This window comes from Anabrus simplex, chromosome 11, assembly GCF_040414725.1.
Source record: "Anabrus simplex isolate iqAnaSimp1 chromosome 11, ASM4041472v1, whole genome shotgun sequence".
Classification (NCBI taxonomy): Eukaryota; Metazoa; Arthropoda; class Insecta; order Orthoptera; family Tettigoniidae; genus Anabrus; species Anabrus simplex.
The window spans coordinates 115,791,802-115,817,004 of NC_090275.1; the positions used below are offsets into that span (position 1 = coordinate 115,791,802).

At 42.0% G+C, this 25,203-nt stretch overlaps 1 protein-coding gene across 3 annotated transcripts in view; it reads left to right on the forward strand.

Annotated features, from left to right (window-relative positions):
• The window catches only part of LOC137502695 (uncharacterized), an 81,868-nt gene that overhangs the window by 21,747 nt on the left and 34,918 nt on the right, over positions 1-25,203 (forward strand). The window contains exon 3 of one of the 3 annotated variants that reach the window (XM_068229665.1): positions 15,591-15,792. The exons of the other annotated variants lie outside the window; for them this stretch is intronic. The gene's annotated coding sequence lies outside the window, so the exon portion shown is untranslated. The remainder of the gene's footprint in view (positions 1-15,590; positions 15,793-25,203) is intronic. 3 annotated transcript variants of the gene reach the window in all.

The following is a 25,203-nucleotide window of genomic DNA, read 5'->3' on the forward strand; positions in this document are numbered from 1 at the left end:
AAGACCATAATTACCAATTGGGGTATTATAATTTTACCATGTCCAAATTAACGAAACTTGATGTGAAAATAATGAATTGCCCCAATTTCTACTTCTTCTTTTTCTTGTCTTTTGGGCCTACTGAGGACCACGGGGCTCGTTTCGACTCCTTGTATGGAAATTCTGTTTTTTCTTCGCCCAGAAAGCTTTCATCTTCTGGCTGTGTGCTTGTCTCCTTTCCTCGGTCCACTTCGGTCGGGTGGTGCCTATACTCTGCTCGTAAGAGACTCTGGAAAGACACCTTCAAAGGTCAACTGCCGGAATAACACGATCCTGTATGATTTGTTCTGAAATCCCCAGTCGGACTTCACTGTGGTGATCCATTTATTTTTGGACGCTTTCCCTCTACCTCTAGTGGTAAAGATCTTGCTGATAAATCTGTAAGTACTCATACGAGTCAAATGTCCATAGAAAGTCAATCGTCTCTTCCTCATGGATGTAAGTATGTCTTCTTGAAGGTCATAGATCTCATTGTTGTGCGTTATCCTGTAAGTACCATACCCTCCTCTTATTGGTCCTAAAATCGTCCTTGGTATTTTTCGTTCCTTGAGGTCTAGCTTCCTCAGTGGACCTTTTCTTTTCATCAGAAGACACTCAAAGGCGTACAGTACGGACGGTCTTACTACTGAATTGTAATTTTGGAGTTTAAGGTTCTTAGAGAGGCACTTGGATGTATATATGCTCGTACAGGTATGGTAAATTCTTTCCAACTTGGTGCATCTGGTGTCTATTGCTAATGTCCCTCAATTTCTACTGTATAAGTAAATTATCATATTTTCGAAGTTTGGCTAATGGCGTGTTAATGACGGCAAACACTGCACGATTAACATAGGCTACCTACAACTGACTACAGCGGTGTAGTTCTATGAAACTCTCAGACCATCTGAATGAAAACCAGGGTAGCATAGGAACACATTGACATGGCAAGGACAATATCCCCGTCCTCATCTCCTAGTTCTCAGCTCACAACAAGCGTTTTTAAGTAATGATATCCCACATACACTGATTAGCCACAATATTATGACCACCTAACTACTGTCCATATAAACCCGACCAGGCGATAGCAGCATCACCTGACGAGAAATGACTGCTAGTCAGACACACGCACAGTGCTTGGAGTATCAGTGAGCCTGCCGTCCGTGTACAGAATGGGGAAGGCGCGCCATCTATCTGATTTTGACCGAGGGCAGTTTGTGAAGGCGCGGAAGTTCGGCACGACCAGTTCGGAAGCTTATCGGGTGAGTGTTTTCAATGAGTGGCGAAGCCAAGGTGAAACCACGTCCAAACGTCGTAGGCTGGGCAGAGGACAGGCAGCAAACTGTGGCGGAGCTAATGCTGGGAAGAGTACACCGAACACTCCGCAGCTCATGACCTATGCTTGTGCCGAAGAAAATAGCTCAAGTACACCACGACATCGGTAATTACGACTGAAATAGGCACGTGACCATTGTCATTGAACACTGGCGCAGTGGCATGGCCTGATGAATCCCGATACCTTCTCTATGATGCCAATCGGAGGGTGCAAACAGTCGTCTTCCAGGGGAACAGGCCCTTGAGATCTGTACTGCGGGACGGAGACAATTTGACGGCGGCTCAATTATGCCCCGGAGAACATTCTTGTGGGCAACCATGGGTCCAGTGTAGCTCGTGCAAGGCGCCATGATGGCCGGGAAGTATAGCACACTGGTTGAAGACTAGGTACACCCCTTCATTTCGTTCATGTTTCCTAACGGCAGTGGCATTCTTCCATAAGATAATGCGCCATATCACAAGGCCACTAGCGTAACAGAGTGGTTCGATAAACACAGTGGCGAGTTGAAATTGATGTCCTGGCCCCCCAACTCGCCAGATGTTATCCCTCCAGCGATAAACCAAGGCCTCATTGCTTCCATGCCAAGATGTGTTACCGCTGTTATCCGTGCCAAAAATGGGTAAGTGTTCATAATGTTCGGGCTGATCAGTGTACAATGCTCTAAACTAGTATCTGAAAGCAGAATATCGTGCGGAAATATTGAAAATACGACACATATTCAGGACAGTCCAATTGTTAACACTCGAAAACTTAAAGCGTTACAACTTATGATCTAATGCCAGAAACTACGCTAACTTGAGAATGAAGCTGCTCAAAGTACACTGGACGTTTGTATTCGTGTATGTTTTTGTCCAATGTTCGCCCCTGGGAGAAAGTTACATTGTGCTGGTGCCTATCGAAGAACATTTCCCATTTACTATGCCTTTTGTCCACTGCATATGCAGTACAGTTACGCATTTGTACGACTGTTCCACAACGTTTCAATCTGAACACTGCACATCGATTAGCCACGTGTTCGACTTGTTAACCTTCAACAAGACCAACTACAATATAGCAAACCCTAATGCAGCTATCGATATTGACTAAAATGGCGCCACCATTGGTAAACATTTGCAAGTGTGGAGCATGAGTTTAGTTCTTTGGTTTGATCAGCAGATATTACTGTAGTGAAGTTTTAAAACTAACATGATATATTAGGACATGTCGATCGTATTTCGTGCCTGGATGTAGTTCATTTTATAACAGATGCTGACTTACCTGCAGATCAAGAGAACTTAATGCATCGTGATGATTTCGTGGTTACAAATAATTCATTAGGGTGCATTAAAACATTCGAGGATAAAATTGTTATTAGAGAGGATGATTTCCCTGTACTTGAGCTATTTTTTTCGGATTTGGAAAAAGTCTGTGTTGGTGCCTATCGTAGTACATTTCCCATTAACAATGCCTTTTGAGCTTTTTAAGAGTGAGATTTTATAAAGTGATAAAGCTATTTATTTTGTCTAGAGTTGAAAATTATATTCTCCTTGTGAAATTAGGGGACAAGGTGTGAACTTATATACTGTCGTTTACAGTACGTATTTACGTTGTCAAAGATTTGAGTGTTGATATGCTTTATACGAAAAGGTATATGCCACCAGAGAATTTCAAATCGATTCTCCTACTGAGAGACAAAGATTACCTGGAGTGAAGATGATGTAGTATAAGAGTTAGGTGAATCATTGTCAGAAAAATTGTTATGAGAAAATTGTCTTATGCTTCTAATATGGTAAATTTCTCGAACGGGCTAGGTTATTATGTCATAAAGCATGGTAAAAAATCCATTCAAATAAATGCATTTCTGAAACAAGTATTGAGTTACATGAAGAAGGATTGCGGTCTGGAATAATTTACAAAGGGTGCCATTACTATATCCTCACCAATTTGAAAAATATTCAACGTCTTTGAAGTCATTTACGACAAGACTAGGTAAACAATTGGAACGTGATCTGCCACTTGGACGACAGCCCTAAATTAAGGTCATTGCTGATTGTCTGTGTACCGGGAAGTACATCTCAACCCCGCACATTTAAAAGAAGCGCCTCATGAAACTCTATCTGTTAAACTAAATTTGAAACCACTAATGCATGAAGTTGGGACATTGACCAGACGATGTCACAATTGAATTATTGAGTAATGTGTTATTTTGAAGTTGCTTAAACTGACTGGATTTATTTAAATTTTGTTTTGGTGTACAGCAAGAAGTTTGAACTCTTCTCCATAGATGTAAATACAAAAAGAAACTGACCCAATGCACTCCGGTCCAAGGTAAAATAATTAGTGAATTAAAGAAGATTTGTGTTTATAGGTTTTCCCAACTAAACTAACTTTCATCTATTTTTTATATATCAAGGTTTGCAACACTTCCTTCTAATTCCGCCAGCTTTTGAATCTGGCCAATCACAAATTTTCTGTGATTATTCTTCAGCCAATAATAGGCTTCGTGTACCTTTTATTCAGAAAATAAAAATGAGAGGGTGTGCCCGGATATAGTCCAGAACCTTCTCGATCCATCCGCTCTGGTATATAAACTGCGGCTTTTTCAAGCTGCCTTTTCTTAGTGATCATCGTCTTACTGAGTATGTGTGTTAAGACAGGGGGCGGGGCACCTCATTCTTCGCCAGGAAGTACACAAGCCCAGGTAATGGCCACCAGTTTTCTCTCTCTGCAGTTATCTCCGCCAACTTATCCGAGGGGAAGTTTCTAAACTTCAACTATATAACCGTTTGATTTCTGATGTAAACTTCATAAAGGTCTTTTACTGTGAATCGGGGATAGAGAGTGCGTTATCCTCTCGACTTCCCTTTCAATTTATCTTGAGGTGACTATGATTTTGTAACTGTTTTTATTTTCTTTAAAGTATTAATTAACCTTCTTTCTAGTCACCTCAGTAGCTTGGTTTAGCCTCTGCATCACAAGCGCAAGTAGGATTTTATATGTAATTCTCTAGGAGTGCAAGTGTACGCCTCCATACATTTTGTAATTTGACCTGTTCTTCTTTCCACTAAGGCCCAGTAGTTTGGGCAATAGAGACCCCTGTGTAGAAACTGTAAATTGTAGGTTGGGGCTGGGGAAGCCAGAAATTGTAAGAATTTTGTGTAATGTTGCCTTAATTAGTCTGTAAGAAATTGGGAGCCAGTCTCCTTTGTTAAATGCGGAGAGATTATAAACTCGTGCTGGTTTTGTGTAATATTGAGTGGGGCCTCTGAAAAGGAAATTTGTAAGTTTTGGAGCAAAGTGCTCTTGAATTGGGAGATTTGTCTCTTCGTCGAACTAAACGCAACATTTGCGATGTTGAAAACTTGTAAGTTCGGAGCTGGAAGCTCAGCGCTTGTAATTTCCAAACTGATAATTGTTCCTGTCACCCTGTTAGTTCACTAAGTGAAAAGTTTGTTAAGTTTGTGGTTTGAAAAGAAATACAACCTTGATTTAAAGTTTTAAATTAATCTTTGATATAGTAGACAGACCCATTCAGCCCGCACCTTCTTTCTCCTCTCTGCGATCGCAAAAACCCGGTAACACGTGGTAGCAGACCGTAGTTGAATAGGTCTAGACTGAGCCCTTTGGACGGCTAAAAGTAGGATATGTTTCGAACAGTAAGAATTTTCTCGGTCATTGGGAATTTTTCTAAATGATCAACTTATCTGTCAACATGTCTGGTCCTCGCGAAGTCCCTGCTCCCGGGTACTTGCGCAAGGAGGAAATTATCTATGAGTTACTCATTACAAAGGTCCAATCTGGAGGCACGGTTATGGCAGATATTGACAAGCTCAAGGAATCATTGGAATTGCCTATATCCATCCAAGTCTTTGGGTAAAAAGAAATTGATGCAGCTCTATCCACCATCACTGACAATGTCACCGAGCTAGCGTCTGTAGTGAGCTTTTTTGAAGCGAGCGATCCATCTGCTAACCAGTTTAAGAGAGTACAGGCTAGACTGTCTCATTTCTACAACAGGGCCACGGACCTATTGTCTCTCAAATGAAATGATGATCATGCTAATTAGGCTAGCAATTTGGTCGAATATCTGTCGGAAATATCAAATAGAGTTTGTCAATATTGTTGACGGGGGCAGCTGGTCTTACTAGACTGCTGGATAGGGTGTTTTCGGGCATCAAATTTGAATATCTGTATCACTACCTCGATGATGTCGTTGTATTTTCTGAAACCTTTGAAGAACACCTAGATCATCTAAAGGAAGTACTCGATCGCCTTTGTAAGGCTGGGTTGACGGTGAAGTTATCTAAGGTAGCTTTTGTTAAACCTTCCATGTGGTTTTTAGGGCATATTGTGTCACCCGATGGTGTTTTCATCGATCATTTCACAACACAGGCTAACCGTGAGTTCAAGCCTCCTAAAGACATCAAAGGCATTGTCAGGTTTATAGGCATGGTGAATTTCTTCAGGAAATTTAATCCTAACTTCGCTAACAGAGCGGCACCCATGAACTTACTCCGTAGGAAAGGCGTCATTTTGAATGGGGCCGTCTCCGCAAGCCGCTTTTGAATTTTTGAAATTAGCTTTTGTAACGCCCCTGTATTAGCTATGCCTGATTTCTGAAAGAAATTCATTGTTCAAACAGACGCCTCGTCATCGGCGGTTGCCGCTGTCCTTCTACAGCCAACGGAACTCGGAAGGCGACCTATCGCCTATGCTTCTAGGACCTTATAGCCTCATGATTCCAAATATTCCATCTATGAACTTGAGGGTTTGGCAGTTTTGTTTGCTCTAGAGGAGTACCGTATCTATCTGGAACATGTCAAATTCGACCTAGAAACGGATAACCAAGCCTTAAGTTGAGTGTAAGGTAGGCCTCGTCGTACTGGTCGTATAGCCCGCTAGGCCTTCAGGATATCTGCCTTCCAATTCGATGAGAGGCATGTTGGAGGATCTGACAATGTAGTGGCGGATGGACTAAGCCTCATGCTTTCTCATGAAGTGGAGGCGAGTGAACAGAAAGATAGTTCTTCCCTTCCCACGCCCATACCTTCAGGGATTAATGCCATTCTATCTGATGCCCCTATGTTATTTCGGGATATTGAGAAATATCAACGTTAAGATCCAGTGCTGGGTCCTATAATGGAAACCCTTTCTTCTGGGGAACATGTCGTCCCTTATGTGTTGAGAAACGGGGTTTTGTGTTGCCCTTCGAGGTAAGATTAAAAGATGAAAGTAGTGGTTCTAGCTGTGTTTGTGCATATGATCTTCAAGTAATATCATGTGGCCCCATTAGGGGGGCATTTATTCATCTTCAAAACTCGGGAAAAGATCCGAGAGATGTTTATTTGGAAAGGTATGGACAGTAAAAGCAGATAATTTGTAAAAGCTTGTAAATCTCGCTTACTTAGTAAGCCCAACTTGTCCACTAAGCTAGGTCTATTGTCATCTCATCAAGCGTCTCGCCCCATGGAACGTCTATATATAGACTACGTCGGACCTTTCCCACAATCCAAGGGGAACGGAAAACATTTATTCTGGTGGGTATAGACGGCTCCACTAGTTTCCTTTCGTTATTTCCGACTAAGTTGGCTACCGCGTAGTCTACAATATTGTGTTTGAATACCACTTTTGCTTCTTTTCGTCCTTGTCAATGTGTAGTTTCTGAAAATGCCAAGGCATTTACGTCTAACTTACTCCGTAGATTCTGTTTTGACCTGTCTATCTCACACGTAACAACTCCTGCTTATTACTCTCAACCGTCTCTTGCTGAACGGGTCAATCGTAATCTCCGTTCTGTGTTAATTACATTTCATCATGAAGATCATTCCAGGTGGGATACGTCCCTACATTGGTTAGCCTTTGCTCTAAATTCTGCAGTTCATGTGTCACGCAAGTTCACTCCCGGATCCCAATTTTTTTTGTTTGTTCCTAACACGCCGCTCTCTAATCTTTGGACACTTAACGACTTATTACCAGCGACAATAGATCCAGATAATAATAGAGATATGGAGGAAGGCTAAAGGTATCCTAAAAGCTTTCCACGGAAAAGTTAGAGGAATATATGATCGTGGACGGAGGTCGGAGATCAGGTCATGGTTAAAAATTTTGTTCCTGCCGGCAAGCTTGCCCCCAGATTCCAAGTGCCGTGTATCATCCTAGATTTCCAAACACCGGTTATATTATTGGTCAGTAACCCAGCCACGGAAAGGATATTTAGGGTTCACCTCTCTCAGGTGAAACTAGTGTAAGTTCCTTGCTCTTTTCCAGTAGCCACTAAAGTATGGCAGGAGTCGAAGGTTGGTTTCCTTTGAGAAAGGGAATTTGATCTTAAAATTAATTTAATGTTAACCCGTTCGGTGGACTATGCTGCGAGATGTCACTTGCTCGGCGGGGTAAGCGGATGTATCCGCCGGTTCAAATTAGATTTTTTCTCAGTTGCCTGCCAGAAGAAGTTTATTTCTTTTTAGCAGCGTATTCTGGATGAGTCTGCCCTCTATGTGATTTTTTTCAAATATGTTCTGCAGTTCCAATGTGTCATCCACGAGTTGCATCATAAAGAACGCAGCTTACGTCCGGGCAAGAACGACGTAAGGCCTAACAGCTTCGCGCTGAAGCTTTAGCTCATCGTCTAATCGTCCCTCGGATGTAATAATATTGCTGCAGAAGGGATTTCTAGAGATTATGATACTGAACAGACCTCTCTGATGACATTTGAGAACTGTGACCTGATTTATTTTCCCCAGTCTCGAGTTCTTCCTTCACGACTGGAGTATGTGTTTACCGCGAGTTACACAAAATTTATTATCGGACGCATCCGTAATACAGGCACATTTCAAGATTTCCGTCCAAACTGCAGAAACCATGGTTCTATTCGATCCTTTTTCTTACATTATTTTCGCTAAAATGTCTAAAATTAATTTTACCGGCCCCCACCGTTAGAGGAAAATAATTTACGGGTCATGATGAAGGAAATGTTAGAATTTAGTGGGGAGAATAGTGATCTTAGTTAAGTAAGTTCTGCCGAAGGGGAATTCGTATGTGACAGGAACTTACCAGGAATAAGTACTTCAGGATCGAATGTACAGATTTCGGGCCCAGCTGATGCGAATGTTCAGCAGTCGCCAAAGAGACAATACGTGTACGATTCCAGTTCAAGTGACAATGATGACTATAATGCTGATTACAATCCAACCAGTGCTAGTTATTCGTCAACGTATACTGAAAGTGGACATAGAAACTTCCCTTTGATCCTAAATTCCATCGTGATGTAAAGGGAGAGTTTTTAAGAAATCAAAACCGACCGAAATATTTCAATAAGTTCTTATAACGAGATACGCCAGAACATAGCTCAACAGTCAGAAGATGCCCAGCAGGAAATCGCATATAAAATATAATTTAGTTAGATGAAACGAAGGAGTGGAGATCAAGACCAGATTCGAACAAATAAGGACGGTATAAAGCTTCTTATGGCCATACTGGGGGTCCAACGTTGCTTACGTCTGTAGGTTTAACCTGAAAGTACCCTACACGTGACCCCTGGGTGATACTAAGGGAGCAACGGCGAACAGGCGACCAGACGTAAAGTTTTACCTCCTGGTCTAGATACAGTACAGAATAACGATGAACACGAATGAATTTTCCAACGGCACTTCTAAAGGCCAAACAACCACTAGGAACCTGGGATCTGTCCTTTTGTATATGTCAACTAAACATTGAAGGTATTAGTCGTGCTAAAAGTGAAGCCTTGTACAAACTGCTACTTTCTCATGAAGTAGACCTGGCAGTCATACAGGAAACACATTGCACTGATGAGCGGCAGCTGGAAGCTAGAGGGAAAATTCCGGGTTACGATCTTCTGGGCGCAACCTATCACCATGCCTACGGTAATGCTACATACGTGCGAAACACTGTAGATAATGCCTTTCTTCTATCTACTAGCTCCGAGGAGGACATCCACACCGTTGTCATCAGAACAGGTGACACGGAGGTCTCAAACATCTACAAACCTCCGAATTCTGAGTGGCCCAACCATGTTGTAGATATTCGACCACATCACGCAGTCTACGTTGGTGATTTCAACAGTCACCACCAGGACTGGAAATGCAGAACTAACGACGATAATGGGGAAGCAGTACTGGAATGGTTGGATAGAAACAACCTCTTTCACGTCTTTGACGCAAAAGACCGCGACACGTTCAAATCAGCAGCCTGGAAACGGGTGTATTGTCCTGATCTGTGCTTTGTGTCCAGAGACAAAGAAAACAAACCTCTAACAACTACTCGAAAAGTGCTTAATGACTTCCCACATAGCCAGCACAGGCCTGTATTATACGAAATTGTCATACAAATCCCTCTGATCACATCTATCCCTCGACCACGCTGGAATTTCAATAAGGCTGATTGGCTTGGCTTCGCAGAAGTACTTCATAAATGCGTAGGTCGGATACCACCGACACATGACGTTTATGAAAGATTCGTAGGAGCTGTGGTGTCAGCTGCAAATAAACATATCCCTAGAGGTTTTCGGAGGGAATATATCCCTAGATGTAACGAGGAAAACAAAAAACCTTTACCAACAATTTATTGAGAGCAGTGACCATGAAATTGCAGACCAGCTTCTACATAGCCTAGATGCAGCCAGGAGACTTCACTAAATCGAGCCGACAAGCATGGCCTCTCCTAAAGAAGCTTGGAGACGGAAAAGCAACTGGACGGACGACATCAGAAATCCATACAAACAAGATCGCCTCTCATCTGGTTATGACTTCCAAAAGCCAAAGAAACAAGAAACTTACTAAGAACTTAAAGAAAGATCTGAAACTCCTGAAAAGTAATTCCCCGATGGCACACTGCAAACCATTTAGCGTGGAAGAAATAAGCATAGCTATCAGTGACACTAAATCAGGTAAAGCCCCTGGTGAGGATGGTTTACACCCAGAGTTCTTCGCTCACTGTGGAGAAAAGGCTCGTGCCTGGCTGGCTAAATTCTACACTCATATCCTTGAAAGAGGCAAGACGCCAAAAACGATTCAGACAATGATTATTGCCTTCCTTCAGAAAGGAAAACCGAGTGAAAAACCGGAGAGCTACCGCCATATTGCCTTGCTCAGCGTTGCATGTAAACTACTAGAAAGACTTCTGCTAAACAGAATTGGTCCCGAGAAGACTTCTGCTCAACAGAATTAGTCCCGAGATACTGAAGAAAATTCCAGTGGAACAGGCGGGCTTTAGACCACAGAGAAGTACGACAGATCAAGTTATGTCTCTTAAAACCTACATAGAGGCAGGCTTCCAAAGAAAACTCAAGACTTCAGTGGCATCCATAGACTTGACAGCAGCCTCTGACACCGTCTGGAAAGATGGATTACTCTACGAGTTCCTGAAAGTGGTCCCTTGTAGGATAACTGCACAACTCCTGAACAACATGTTGAGTCAAAGACAATTTCGTGTGTAGAATGGGGCAGCTGTAAGCAGCCAAAGATCGCTGAACAACGGTCTGCCACAGGGGTCAGTTCTCTCTCCTTTGATGTTTAGTTTATATATTGCAGACATGCCGAAGACACTTTCAAGGAAATTCGGATACGCAGATGAATGGGCACTTGCTATCAGGGACAAAACAGTTGAGAAAAGAGGAGAGATCCTGACTGAAGACCTCAAGACACTGGGACACTACTTTAAAATATGGGGACTCCAACCAAACATCAGCAAAACTGAAGTTTGTTGCTTCTACCTAAACAATAAAATGTCTAACATGGAGTTAAATACACTGACTGAGAGAGCAAATGCAACACCAAGAAGGAGGGGTTCGAAAGGGATGAAAGTTGGGGAAAAACAGAGACGGCACGGACGAATAATTGATGTTTATTTCAAACCGACATGCAGGTTACATAATGCGCACGGCATCGACTCAGTAGGATGTAGGACCACCGCGAGCGGCGATGCACGCAGAAACACGTCGAGGTACAGAGTCAATAAGAGTGCGGATGGTGTCCTGAGGGATGGTTCTCCATTCTCTGTCAACCATTTGCCACAGTTGGTCGTCCGTACGAGGCTGGGGCAGAGTTTGCAAACGGCGTCCAATGAGATCCCACACGTGTTCGATTGGTGAGAGATCCGGAGAGTACGCTGGCCACGGAAGCATCTGTACACCTCGTAGAGCCTGTTGGGAGATGCGAGCAGTGTGTGGGCGGGCATTATCCTGCTGAAACAGAGCATTGGGCAGCCCCTGAAGGTACGGGAGTGCCACCGGTCGCAGCACATGCTGCACGTAGCGGTGGGCATTTAACGTGCCTTGAATACGCACTAGAGATGACGTGGAATCATACGCAATAGCGCCCCAAACCATGATGCCGCGTTGTCTAGCGGTAGGGCGCTCCACAGTTACTGCCGGATTTGACCTTTCTCCACGCCGACGCCACACCCGTCTGCGGTGACTACCACTGACAGAACAGAAGCGTGACTCGTCGGAGAACACGACGTTCCGCCATTCCCTCATCCAAGTCGCTCTAGCCCGGCACCATGCAAGGCGTGCACGTCTATGCTGTGGAGTCAATGGTAGTCTTCTGAGCGGACGCCGGGAGTGCAAGCCTCCTTCAAGCAATCGAGGGGAAATTGTTCTGGTCGATATTGGAACAGCCAGGGTGTCTTGCACATGCTGAAGAATTGCGGTTGACGTGGCGTGCGGCGCTGCCACCGCTTGGCGGCGGATGCGCCGATCCTCGCGTGCTGACGTCACTCGGGCTGCGCCTGGACCCCTCGCACGTGCCACATGTCCCTGCGCCAACCATCTTCGCCACAGGCGCTGCACCGTGGACACATCCCTATGGGTATCGGCTGCGATTTGACGAAGCGACCAACCTGCCCTTCTCAGCCCGATCACCTTACCCCTCGTAAGGTCGTCTCTCTGCTGGAAATGCCTCCGTTGATGGCGGCCTGGCATTCTTAGCTATACACGTGTCCTGTGGCACACGACAACACGTTCTACAATGACTGTCGGCTGAGAAATCACGGTATGAAGTGGGCCATTCGCCAACGCCGTGTCCCATTTATCGTTCGCTACGTGCGCAGCACAGCGGCGCATTTCACATCATGAGCATACCTCAGTGACGTCAGTCTACCCTGCAATTGTCATAAAGTTCTGACCACTCCTTCTTGGTGTTGCATTTGCTCTGTCAGTCAGTGTAATTAATAATTTATCACAGTTAAGAGGTCATTAATAAATTATTTATTTTAAATTCAGTTAATAATGTGACATGAAATTGTATTTTGATGAATGATAGTCATGGACACTATAATATTGTTATAGCTACAGCTTTTGATTCTGATTTATATTATATTCATTGGTATTGGATAATTAGATTTTCTTATTCTTCTTCTTGATTATGATTAATAAATTTCATATACAATATTCATGAATCAGTCTGTGTCAAGGACTTTTATTTCGGTAGATATTTATGCTTGGTTAGGTATTGCCTTATGCATCCATGAATCGACTACAACGACTGATCACCAATGAGACGAGTCTCTAGATTTCGGTGAGTATATATTTTTTAGGAGCAGCCGTGGCAACAGGGAACTTCAAGTGAACACCGAAGGGTGCAGTGCCTACATACAAACATACCTACTCTACCAGGAAGGCATAGGCTCTGGCACATACGAGTTATATTTATTCATGAGCGAATGACTAAGTCCCGATACACGAACAGCTGTTCTCGTTCTCACTGCACTGCCTGCGGGAGACCACACGAATGAAGCAAGGTCAAGTGACGTAAGCACTGCCTGTAGCATCCCTCCTCTCAGAATCCTCTCAATACTATTTTTTTGAACTTTTTAACGCTTGGATCAATAATCATGAGACCAACACTAATTTGTAGCCAATATTATGAAATTAAATTCCTGCATTTTTGAGATCAATCTGTCCAGTGGTTCCCAAGATATAACAAGTTAAAATTTGGAAAATATTATCTCCCCGTCATGACCTGATTCCGAGCGCTGCTCGCAGCCAGGTATAAATAGGTCATTGAACTGAGCGTATAGCCAGTGTGTGTTCTGCGATTATGACAGAAGGACAGTATGCTCCGTCGCGATCCGCGAGGACGAAGAAGTCACACTCGAACACTTTGAAATTGTGCGAAGACGTCGCAAGTATAGTTTCTGCCGCGTCGCGACGAAGGAAATATTCTAGAATTTTCTCCGAATTAATCGTTGTTAAGCAATAATTAGGAGTGTGTTAACCGAGTGAAGTTATAATAGAAATTGTGAATTGAAGTATCAAGTATTTCATTTATCAGTAAACCATATTGGGGACTTTGTCATTTTCACGTAATTCTGAACTTTATCATTGACTGTGACAGAATTCTAAGACATTGCGTGTGATAAACTAAACTTCTAATTTGTGACCATTTTAATGATTTTGAGACACATTTCTCCTACACTAGTATAATTGTGAACTGTGTGAGATACTTTTCCACCAAACACTCAACAAATAGTTAGGCTAAAAGTGACTACCCTTTCATGCATTAACTCGAATTTTCGATCACTACTACGAGAAACTAACAGAATATTAAGAACTTTTTATGACAATATTAAGTCGCACGGACTTGTGTTGTGCAAATTCAGTCATAAAATCTTCTTCATCTATGAACAGTATTATTCCACGGACTGTTGTTAATGACATTTTTTCCAGTGTTTTATGGACTGTGATGATTATTCTACGATCGAACCTCAGTGACTTATGAACTGTGACACTGTTAAATACTAATTCCACAAACTGTGTGTGTGTAAAAACTGTGTTTTCTGTGTTGAAAACGATTGTAAGTCCTTACTTCATTAACCTGACTTACAAATCATACTGTAGTATAGACTGTAATATTCTAAGTCACGTATTCAACACCGTAAAACCAATGTGCGAATACGAACTGTGCATTGAGACTTGTGTCGGTGCATAATATCAATCTTAGTGATAACTGAAAGCTCTATAGTGCCAATTGAAGTTTCCGTGTTGCGACATTATCTCTAAAAGAACATCGGAAATCTTGGCAAAGTGTTGTGAGATTCTGCTGCATCGAACGTCGTTTCCAGCGTGGGATTAACGTGGTTTCTTCGATCATGGTACCCATCGGGGGACGGCGATTAGGGATATTAACGTGGCATCTTCACAGAACGGACTTGTCACGCTGCTGGTGCTGAGTTCGAGCCTTGGCTGCACGCTGCAGACAGTTCCAGCCACCAAGCCGCAGGACAGCACAACACGAACACTTATAAGCAGATTCCAGGTGATCTCATATTTGGAGTGAATAATTCCACCAACTGAATTTTTTTTTGCTAGGTGCTTTACGACGCACCGACACAGATAGGTCTTATGGCGACGATGGGATAGGAAAGGCCTAGGAGTTGGAAGGAAGCGGCCGTGGCCTTAATTAAGGTACAGCCCCAGCATTTGCCTGGTGTGAACAATTGACTTTTAACAAAGCACTCAGTTAATCATAGTGCTCCAGCAACAGTAAAGTGCTTCCTGTGAAGTTCAGCTTAATATTTAAAATAATTCAGGAAAGTTTCATGTCTTGCTTTTGAACTGTAAATTCCTTTTTAAAAATCACTTATAACTTGAAGTGATTTCACGTAGATGAACTGTACTGTAGCAGTATACACCAAGTGACCAAATATTTTTATTTTTGAACTATCAACTTATTCATGAAAGTGTGTGTTAATATTATTTTCAAAAATATTAGAAAAACTGTAGGTCTACTTCACAAGTGATGGACTTAATGAAAGTCAAGGAGCAAAGTGTTATTTTGGTATTTAAATCCATTTCAAAGATCTTAGATGAACTGTTGGGAGTTTACGATCTCTAAAAGAGTGATATTTATTTTGGACAATTTTTAATCAAGTGGATGTCTCTGAATACTAGAACATCGATATTTTATTTTTTTCTCTGGAAATATTGAATGAAAATTAGAGTTTGACGATTCAACTGCTGGGTGACTTTCATGAATATTGTTAATAAATATTGTCGAAAATATTTTACCATCTATTATTCGCCCTGCAATACTATCCATCTCTGTACCTGCTCCAATAAGTAACCGAACACTACCTGAGATCCTTCCCATGCTCTGACCCCATAATCATTTCCTGGTACAATACATACATGCATACATAAGCCTAGGCCTGCATATTTTAGTGCAATATTTAAACAATTATTGGCATAACAAATGTAAGAGCTGGTTTAGGTCTGTAAATTAATTCTTCCTCTGTTCTGCAGCGAAGTCTAAAAGCGTCATTGTCGAGGAAAATATGCAGTACTTCAAGGAAGTGGGTACGGCTGCTGCTAATCGCAGCTCTGATAACCAAGTAGGAGATAAGAGGGACAGTAGAGTTAGTTCCTGCTTCGCATTTAATGTGGCTGAAGCTTGCACATTCTCTGTTTGAAGAAGCTTCACTCTACCTACAAGGAGCTTGATCAGGTAAGTGATGCAGCTCCGACCAGTAAATGTGGAAATACTACCGTTAATAGTCTACTGCAGTAGGGTACCTTAAAGTAGTTGCTTACTTTCTTCTTTGCTGTTTTATTACGCCGCAACTCCAGCTCTTATAGCGATAGTGGAACGGATCAGGGCTAGGAGTGGGAACGTAGCGCCTGGGGCCTTAATAATAATAATAATAATAATAATAATAATAATAATAATAATAATAATAATAATAATAATAATAATAATAATAATAGGGGCTCAACTACCTTGTTCAAGCATTTGGGGCCACATTGACTCCTTGCGTGACAATTTCGATGTTCCCTTCTACTAGTCTACGAGCTACGGCTAAACAGCAAAGGGCCTGACATGCAGCTACTCTCACTCTTCTTACCTTCTACGCACTTGGCTTGTTCTCTTTCTGCCCTTTTCCTCAACTGATGAGGATTTGACACAGTTTTACGGTCCGATGACCTTCCTGACCCGTATTCACTACTTCGTGCCTGTGTACAGTAGGACCACTATTGTTGAATCCCTTTGAAAATGAGCAACTGATGAAGCAGTGAAACGTAATAAACTGTGTACTCGCCGGCTGAGTGGCTCAGATGGCAGAGCCAAGTTGGCAGGCTCACTCCTGGAACAGTCCGGTGGTATTTGTAATACGTCAAACTCGTGTCGATATATTTACTGTCTTTACGAGTAAAAACTAATAAAATTATTGCCTCGTACAGAGCGTACGGCCCTGGGTTCGTGCCATTTTGAAGACAAATATACAGAAGCCGCTTGTCACTTAGTCACCTATGGTAGCGATATGGAGTAATGTGAGTACTTAAGTCATCACTAGCACCGAGCGACTTCACTACGCGTTACGAGCTGTGCATTCGGGATATAGTGTGTTCGAGTCTCCCTGCAGAAAACCCTCATACGTGGTTTTTCGTCGTTTCTCATTTTCGTGTCAGGCAAATGGAAGGCCTGCCGTTGTTCATGTTGTCGTTTATGTCATCAGTCCATAGACTGGTACGATGCCGCTCTCCATGCCATCCTATACTGTGTTAAATTTTCATTTCTGTAACTACTGCATCCTACATCTGCTCTAATCTGCTTCTCACATTCACACATTGTTCTACCCTACCGATCTTACCGTCTACACTTTCCTCAAACACGAAATGAACAAATCGTGGGTACCGTAAGTTTTGTCCTACAATTCTATCTCTTCTTCTCGTCTAATTTAGCCAAATAGATCTCCTCTCACCATTTCGATTCAATATCTCTTAATTCGTGAATCGACGTACCCATCTTACCTGCAGCTTTCTTCTGTAACACCACATTTCAAAAGCTTCTGTTGTCTTTCTTTCTGAGCTAGTTAACGTCCATGATTCATTGCCACGCTCCAGACTAAAGTCTTCAAAATCAGTGATCGAAATGAGTAGCTTCTCTAAATTTTCGCAGACTACTGTGACGTTATCATGACGTTGTCTGGTTATAGGATGAATTGTACTTAAAATCTGATCAAGCTGAAGAAGTAATGGATCGAAATAAGGAATGAAATATTTATGTGAATAAGTAGGAAGCAAGTTTGAGGCAGAGTAAACTCTGCATTTTATGAGTGGGAAGTTCTAAGCAGGATGACGAAGGGAAAAGGCCCTGTAGTTTGATGGAGAGGAATTTTTGTTGACAGCGTGTATATGTTGATGTGCAATATTTCAGAGACATGCTGTATAAGAGGAGCGACATCTTGTAGCGAGCCTGAATTATGTTAAAAAGAGCGATTGAGGAATGGAAGAGATGTCAAATGTAAGTGAGGGCGTTGTAATGCATATTTTAATTACAAGCGATTTTCTCCCATGATTTTTATTTTACGTAAGACTGTAAATAAAGTCAGTTAAGTCCAGTTGGTGATTCCATTTGATACCAGCGAAGTGCACTTTCTTACAGCCGACCTCCCACACGGTCGAGGCAGTATTTCCTGGTTGGAAATTGAATTTTGTTCTATATTTTTCCGAGGCGAAAAGCATCTCGAATTTGAAACATTGCGGGTGAGAAAATTACTTTGCTAGATTGAGAGTTTACCCTGCATATGGTGATGAAAGTTTATTTTACTAGAGAGTTTACAATGACACATGTCTGGAGTGTTGTGTGGAGCTTCACAGTGGCGGCGTTCATTTTAATTTTCTACTAGCTGATGTACCCGTGCTTCGCTACGATATTCTCAGATAGGCTGACTTTGTGACTTGTCAACATAGGTCGTTACAGAAACGTCAGTAGGAAAGTAGCGATTAAAAGCAATGTTATCATATGAAATACTCGATCAAATGTAAAAGCGCACATTTTCTCACTCTTAACGAACAGTACTACGGTGTCGATCTAACAGTCCAACGTTCCAGAGCTGGAAAGACAAGACCGCAGACAGCGACTCAGATACTCAAATACAGGAAGTCACAATAATAAACGTCCAAATGGAAAAAAAATTCTCACTTCACTGGATTTCGATATGAAACCGGAAAGGTTGCTCTCACGATTTCTGAGTGCATAATTGTTATTATTAGTAGTATTATTATTACTGTCTCCATTTACTCCTAGCGTGAATGTGATTATTATAATTATTATTTGGTTTTAACACAGTTATAAATGTTATCTTTACTTTATCATTATTACAACTTTCACCGGCGTCAACATATTAACCTGATTTGTATTGTAGGATTTAATTTCACATTTCAAGAAAACTAACACAGTTGTGCGCGTCTTGCGGCGACGTAGTGCCCGAACATCGCACCTACAGTGCTTCCAGGGGCACATCCTGAAGACACAAAATCATCATTGCTACGGACTTATATTTTACACACGCTACATTTAAAACGCAGTGTCATTATTTAGTAACTAATTTAACAGGACAAACATTCGATTTCTAAGTAAAATACATAATATTTTAATTAAACAGACCTGTAATGGTGCTAACTGATGTGGCGTCATTTCGGCTACATTTAGCAAAACACTAACCTCAGATACTTAGGGCCTCATTATGATAGGTGGCATTGTTCACTTAAACTAACTTATCAATTACAGTGACTCTGCACTTATCTGGATGCAACACGAATTAATTCTTCTTCTGAACAATTATAATCTATTTCAATAACACTTGGAACATACAGAAATGAAATGAAAGGTAAGGTACATAACCCTTCTAACTTTGTGACTGCTTAGAGCGCATGAGGCTACTAGCGTCTAACAGCCTGCGTATCTGTGGGAAGAGATAATTTTCGCCTCGCCTTGTCAGTCCAAAACAAATATTTCCCGCGTGGTCAGGTAACCAAAAGATCGTGTTAAGAGAATAGACAAACAGACAGATTTTAATCTCCATTACAGAAGTTCATTAAAACCTTCGTAATCACTTACACACGGTGTCACAATGTTCCCGTCGCACTGCAGCATTATTGTTATTTAAAGTGTTCTCATCACTTTGCCTTTTCCTGCCTCCATAAAGCCAATACGGTTTTCGACATCTCAAGTGACCTAATTCCTGAACTTCTGGAAGTTCTCTCCTTGATGTCGACTGTCGCGCGGTCACCCTCTCGGACCGATGGGTTCCCTCGTGGAAGAGAGAGTATTTATACAAAATCAAGTAACACGGGATAACGCGTCCCTTGTTGTGCAATCTCGTCCAGACTTTTGTACCGTTAGGTCATTTTTTCCCGACCACAGTGGTGTTATTCGTTAATTTTTCCTGCTTATTTCACGGGCGTATTTAGTTAATTCCATGGTTGGCTTCCCGCGTCTTCTTAATGGATGACCGTGCCTCATGTCGTTTCCACTCTGGCAATAGCCAGGCGAACTTCTTTCTGGGCATAATTAGTTGTATTTCTCCCTGTGAAGTGAGCTTTGTCAAATGATTCCAAAATTTCTTATCAGTTAACTAGCATATGTACCCGTTATTCACACGGGAATTGGTAATCGATTTCACTATTCCTTCATGAATTTACGAGAAGTGACAGGCCTGCATTCAAACGTTTATTACGGCATGTTAAACTGATATAAGATCAATGTCACAGGGCGAAATGTCGGGAAAGTACGGTGGGTACATCAATTCTCCCATCCCAACGTCGCAGTAGCTGCCCTACACACTCTGCTTTATGTGGTTTTGCATTGTCGTGCAGGATTATTGCACTGTCCACAAGATCCGGACGTTTCTCCCTAACGCCACGTCGTCCCTGTCGCACCAGGAAGTCCCTGCAGTACTGTGCGGTCACTGTTCTGCCATGTGGAACAAAGTTGCAAACAATGACATCCCTGACACCATACCAGGCAATCACCATCAGTTAGACTGGGGAAGGATTTTGACGGACCTTCTACCTCCTTGGTGTTCAGCATGTCGCCACTCCGCGGACTGACATTTCAGTTCTGCTTCGCCTGGCGGCACGTACAGATTTTCCGCTTCTATAAGCGAACCTCATCGAACCGGTCCAGTCGGCCTTCCTTGATGCCGGTGACCTAATAGAAGATTTCCCAGTTGCTTCATTCGCTCTACTTACAATATTTGGTATTTATGGTTCTATCAGCTTTTTCGCCTTGACGACATCGAACTCCTCTGCACATTCTGGCGAAGTTTAGTAAGCGTCAAATGAATAAAGAAATGATAGTAAGCACCTGAGTTAGTGACATGTTTTAACATGAAACGAACAGTTTCCTTGTTCGTGATGTTGTCTTATAACTGCGTCAGATCAATGTGGCACTTGAAACATAAGGCAAAGTCTAGGGGCGGACCTATCGCATGTTGATTGCCAGCTGACGAGGGGTGGGAAGAGAAGGGTAGGGGCTGCTTCTTAAGACAGACAAATGCGGTCAGTAGCTAACCATCATCAGTACATATTCCTACCATTCGTGAACGAAGTGAATCATGCCGCTGAAAATTCGAAACTAAAGTTTGCGACAACAAGAGGACAAACGCGAGGGATTGTTCAGTGTTCATAGTGTTACGAATAAGGAAACTGAGAACAGAAAGGACGAAACACAAGAACAGTGCAGAAGGTAGTTGCTGAATGGACAACAAAATATGAAATGGCGTATGGCTTTTAGTGCCGGGAGTATCCGAGGACAAGTTCGGCTCGCCAGGTGCAGGTCTTTTGATTTAATGCCCGTAGGAGACTTGCGCGTCCTGATGAAGACGAAATGATGATGAAGACGTCACATACACCCAGCCCCCGTGCCAGCAAAATTAACCAATGATGGTTAAAATTCGCGACCCTGCCGGGAATCGAACCCGGGACGCCTTTGACCAAAGGCCAGCACACTAACCATTTAGCCATGGAGCCGGACAATGTACAACAAAATGTAGCAGATGCAACAAAAGTGTTGTAGCGGATGGTTAAGAGTACTTTAACAGAGCAAGTCTGCCATGTGGTAACAGTCGCGCATTCCGAGGTAGTGGGTTTGAATCCCACCGTCGGGAAACCTGAAGATGGCACTCGGTGGTTACACACCTTCAATGTGTTGGTGTGTCGTTGAACATGTACTAAGAAGTGGAACATAGACAAAACAACTCCATCACGATCAGTTAGCCTCTGCGGAGGAGTGAGTTGCTGTGAGTTACTGCAGAAGCTGAGTTTGCCTCTGACGACTGATGGGTGATGATATCCAACAAGGAGATATCTTACGACGCCAAACTCAGTGATCTATTACCACAAATGGACGAGGATATAAATGTTCCTTTCTAAATATTCTACTGCAATCAGTCTATCAGTTTTTATCTCTCCTGTAAAATTCATATGTTGTCGCTCGATTTCGCAATGTAAGGTTTAGATGAGATCCAGAGATCAGAGTATAGATGTAGATCGATAGGGTCACTCTCCAAGGCATGGACCTTACCCGGTCACGTGGCTTTTCCTGCCATCAATTCCCCACTCCTACGAAACACAAGAACAGTACAGAAGGGAGTTTCTGAATGTACAACAAAAAATGAAATGGCGTATGGCTTTAGTGCCGGGACTATCCGAGGACAAGTTCGGCTCGCCAGATTCAGGTCTTTTGATTTGACGCCCGTAGGAGATCTGCGCGTCCTGATGAGGATGAAATAGCTAATAGTGTCTCCGCTGCACATCCCACGTGGTGACGGTTTGTTTAAAATCTTCCCGCTTCTTCAGACCGTCACAACGCTACCGTCAGCCTCATGTAAGTGCACACTCCTTGCCCAATTATGCCAGCTTCTAAATAAATTACATCTTATGTATTTCGACAATCTCACCGTATGTACAAGTTTTACCGTTAATTCTAATACACAAAAACATGATCAATTCTAATTTCATATAATACACACTTAATGGATCGAAATGGTGTGAGGGATAAATAAGTAATAACGAAAATCGGTGACGGAATAGAATAAAGAAAGTGAAATAATTGATGATGAGGAACGCTTGTAATTCAGTCGAACAGTTACAAGATCACTTCTTATTTAAAATCTAGTACATATCATGTTGTGTGTATAGAGGGAACACCACTTACTCTGATATACATTGAGATGGACCCTCCTTTTATATTTAGCGTATATATAATTATAAACATCCTGGAAAATTTATTTGTAATTTGAGAGATTAAATCTCACAAAATGCGACATTCAACATGGTCAAGAATACGAAGGTACCGTGGATGGTGGGCATATATAGCCTCAAAATTATTTCATTAATTCGTACACAAAGTTATTTATGTTAAACCAGTGAGTTTTACAGATAATTGAAAAAATGTCATAATTTTGGTCCAAAAGTTAGTTTTAAAACTTCAGAATACTTACATACGTGAAATATTTTGAATTATATCATATTTGGTATCCGAAACATCCAATGTTCTGGTAAAAGAACAAATTCGTACATCGAACGGTTTGGACGGAAGAATAATTTAGTCGTAAGATTCCACTTGCACCTCTCCCAATCCAAACCCCTTAAGGACGAGTTGTTCTACAAGAGCAATCTTGATGAAATCTAAGATATATTGGAGCAACCATCATGTGAAATTTCATTCTTGTATATAAAATAGTTTTAGAGATGCGAATGTTTATGGTTTTAGGTCTCGCCCTCGTGTCAGAATCCCTTAGGAGTGCATTATCTCTTTATTTAATCTCTAAGACACGTGAGAAAAAAACATCATGTAAAATTTCAATCTCGTAAGTCAAGTGGTTTCAGACAAATGAATATTTTTGTTTCCAGATTTTAACCCAAGATATTAACCATGATTTTTTCAAACTTATTCATTTTATTGCTTGCTACAGAATTGTCGTCACAATAACAGCAGAGTTCTTTTCAACACACTGCACAGTCTGTAAAGTGCTGGAGGTGGAAGCTTAGATTTCCTATTTGAAAATATTATATGACATCTGAGTCCGAGCGCGGCTCATGTTAATTCAGAAGGGAGAGGAACTCAGGATTATCAACTTGCGAATTTATCATTTTATAAATTATCTTTACCACATCTTCCTGCTTTCGGTCTTATAAACTCTCCATTTCTAAATTAAAAATAAATCGTTGTACGAAACCAGAGGTGGATATTGGGATGTTCTTTTAAAATGTAAATGTTTCAAGTACAGTATTTTTTGCAACCTTTCAAGTTGATATACATGCATTTTGCATCCAGCACTCCACACCACGCTCGCGTATTCGAGTTTCGGCCTCACCAAGGCGTTATACATCTTAATATACATTTTTTTTGCTTTTAAATGTCTTCGCATTACGTATAACTCATCCTAAATTTCTACACGTTCGAGCGACAGGTTCCTGTCTATTTTCCTCATGATAAATGCGAGACACTTGTCACTTGAATTACAGCTGATTTTATCACGTAAGTAGGGGAGCAGTGGGCCTTCTAGATTCGCTGAGTTAGCACCCGAGGCCATTGACCCCGAGGTTATTGACCCCGGCCACGTGACCATCACGTCATGCCCACGTGCTTTTTGTGTAAACAAAGCCACGAGCTCCTGTTTGTAAACAAAGCCACGTGCTTTTTTGACAGCTGTCATCGGCCATCTTTAAACAACAATGCATCGCTAACCTCAGTGTCGCTATCTTGACGGGGCTAAACCTCAGTGCTCTCATTTTTACGGCACTAAAACCCACGGGCGGGAAATTCGAATCTTAGCGTGAAATTTTACAGCTGTCATCCGCAACCTTGCATCGCTAACCTCAGTGCTGCCCTCTTTACGGCAATAAACCTCAACCTGAGGCGCGCGAAATTTGAAGTTCCACGTGCTTTTTGACGGCTGTCATCCGCCATCTTGTATCGCTAACCTCAGTGCCACTATCCTGACGGGGCTGAACCTTATGGCTGCTACTTTACCTACGTAGTGGCGGGAAAGTTAAAAAATTCACTTGCTTTTTGACAGCTACGTGCTTTTCTGACAGCTTTCATCCGCCATCCTTTATCAACAGAGCATCGTGCTGTTATTTTTACGACACTAAACCTCATCTTTTGACATGTGGTGGTGGGCAATTTGACAAATTCTACGTGCTCTTGTTTGGAAACAAACCTACGTGCTTTTTGACAGCTGCCAAAAAATTCCGTCAGCTGTCATGATTAAACAACAAAAGTTTTAGTGCTTTCGCGAACCTAACCTCTCATCTACCATCTTGATGGGGACTGTCCTTAGTTTAAGTCAAGATGCCCTTCCCGACGCTAATTACACAAGAGGCTACTACACAAGATGGCGGCCGCGGCTATTATGACCTCTTACTCTTCCTGCTCTTCGTCCTCCTCCCCTGTTGATGCATAGCTTTATCGAACAAGTTTAAACATGCATCGCGAAAGCAAGTGTGTGCACGTGTGACAGCGATGAAGTTATTGCGCATGCTTAGATTTGTACACATATACTTACGAAGCTGCTGTTCAAAACATATTACAACAAGTGTTGAGAACACAAAATCGCATACTATAGTTTGATGTTGTAGAACACTGCATTGCAAGACTAGAATCAAACACTGTTCAGAAAAAAATTCCTTCTCCACATACTTACTGAGCTGCTCTTCCTCCTCTGTCAAGGCACATCTCTATCGAACATGAACCGCGAAGGCAAGAGTGTGCACGTGCTGAAGCGATGACGTCATTGTGCATGTTTAGACTTGAACACATACTGCTGTTGTGATCATATTATGACTAGAAACACAACAAGTGTTGAGAACACAAAATCGCATACTATAGTTCGATGTTCAGAACACTGCATTGCAAGACTAGAATCGAACACTGTTCAGAAAAAGAATTCCCTTCTCAACATACTTACTGAGCTGCTCTTCTGAGACGATAACATAGTTACGAAAATGCTGAACACCTTCGTTCTTGAGATATTTACTCTTCTTCTTCGAGTATTTAAGATGAAGGAGCGGTAGAAGGAGGAGGAGAAGGTAATAGTTAATCTAAAATTAAAGAATATGCCAATTC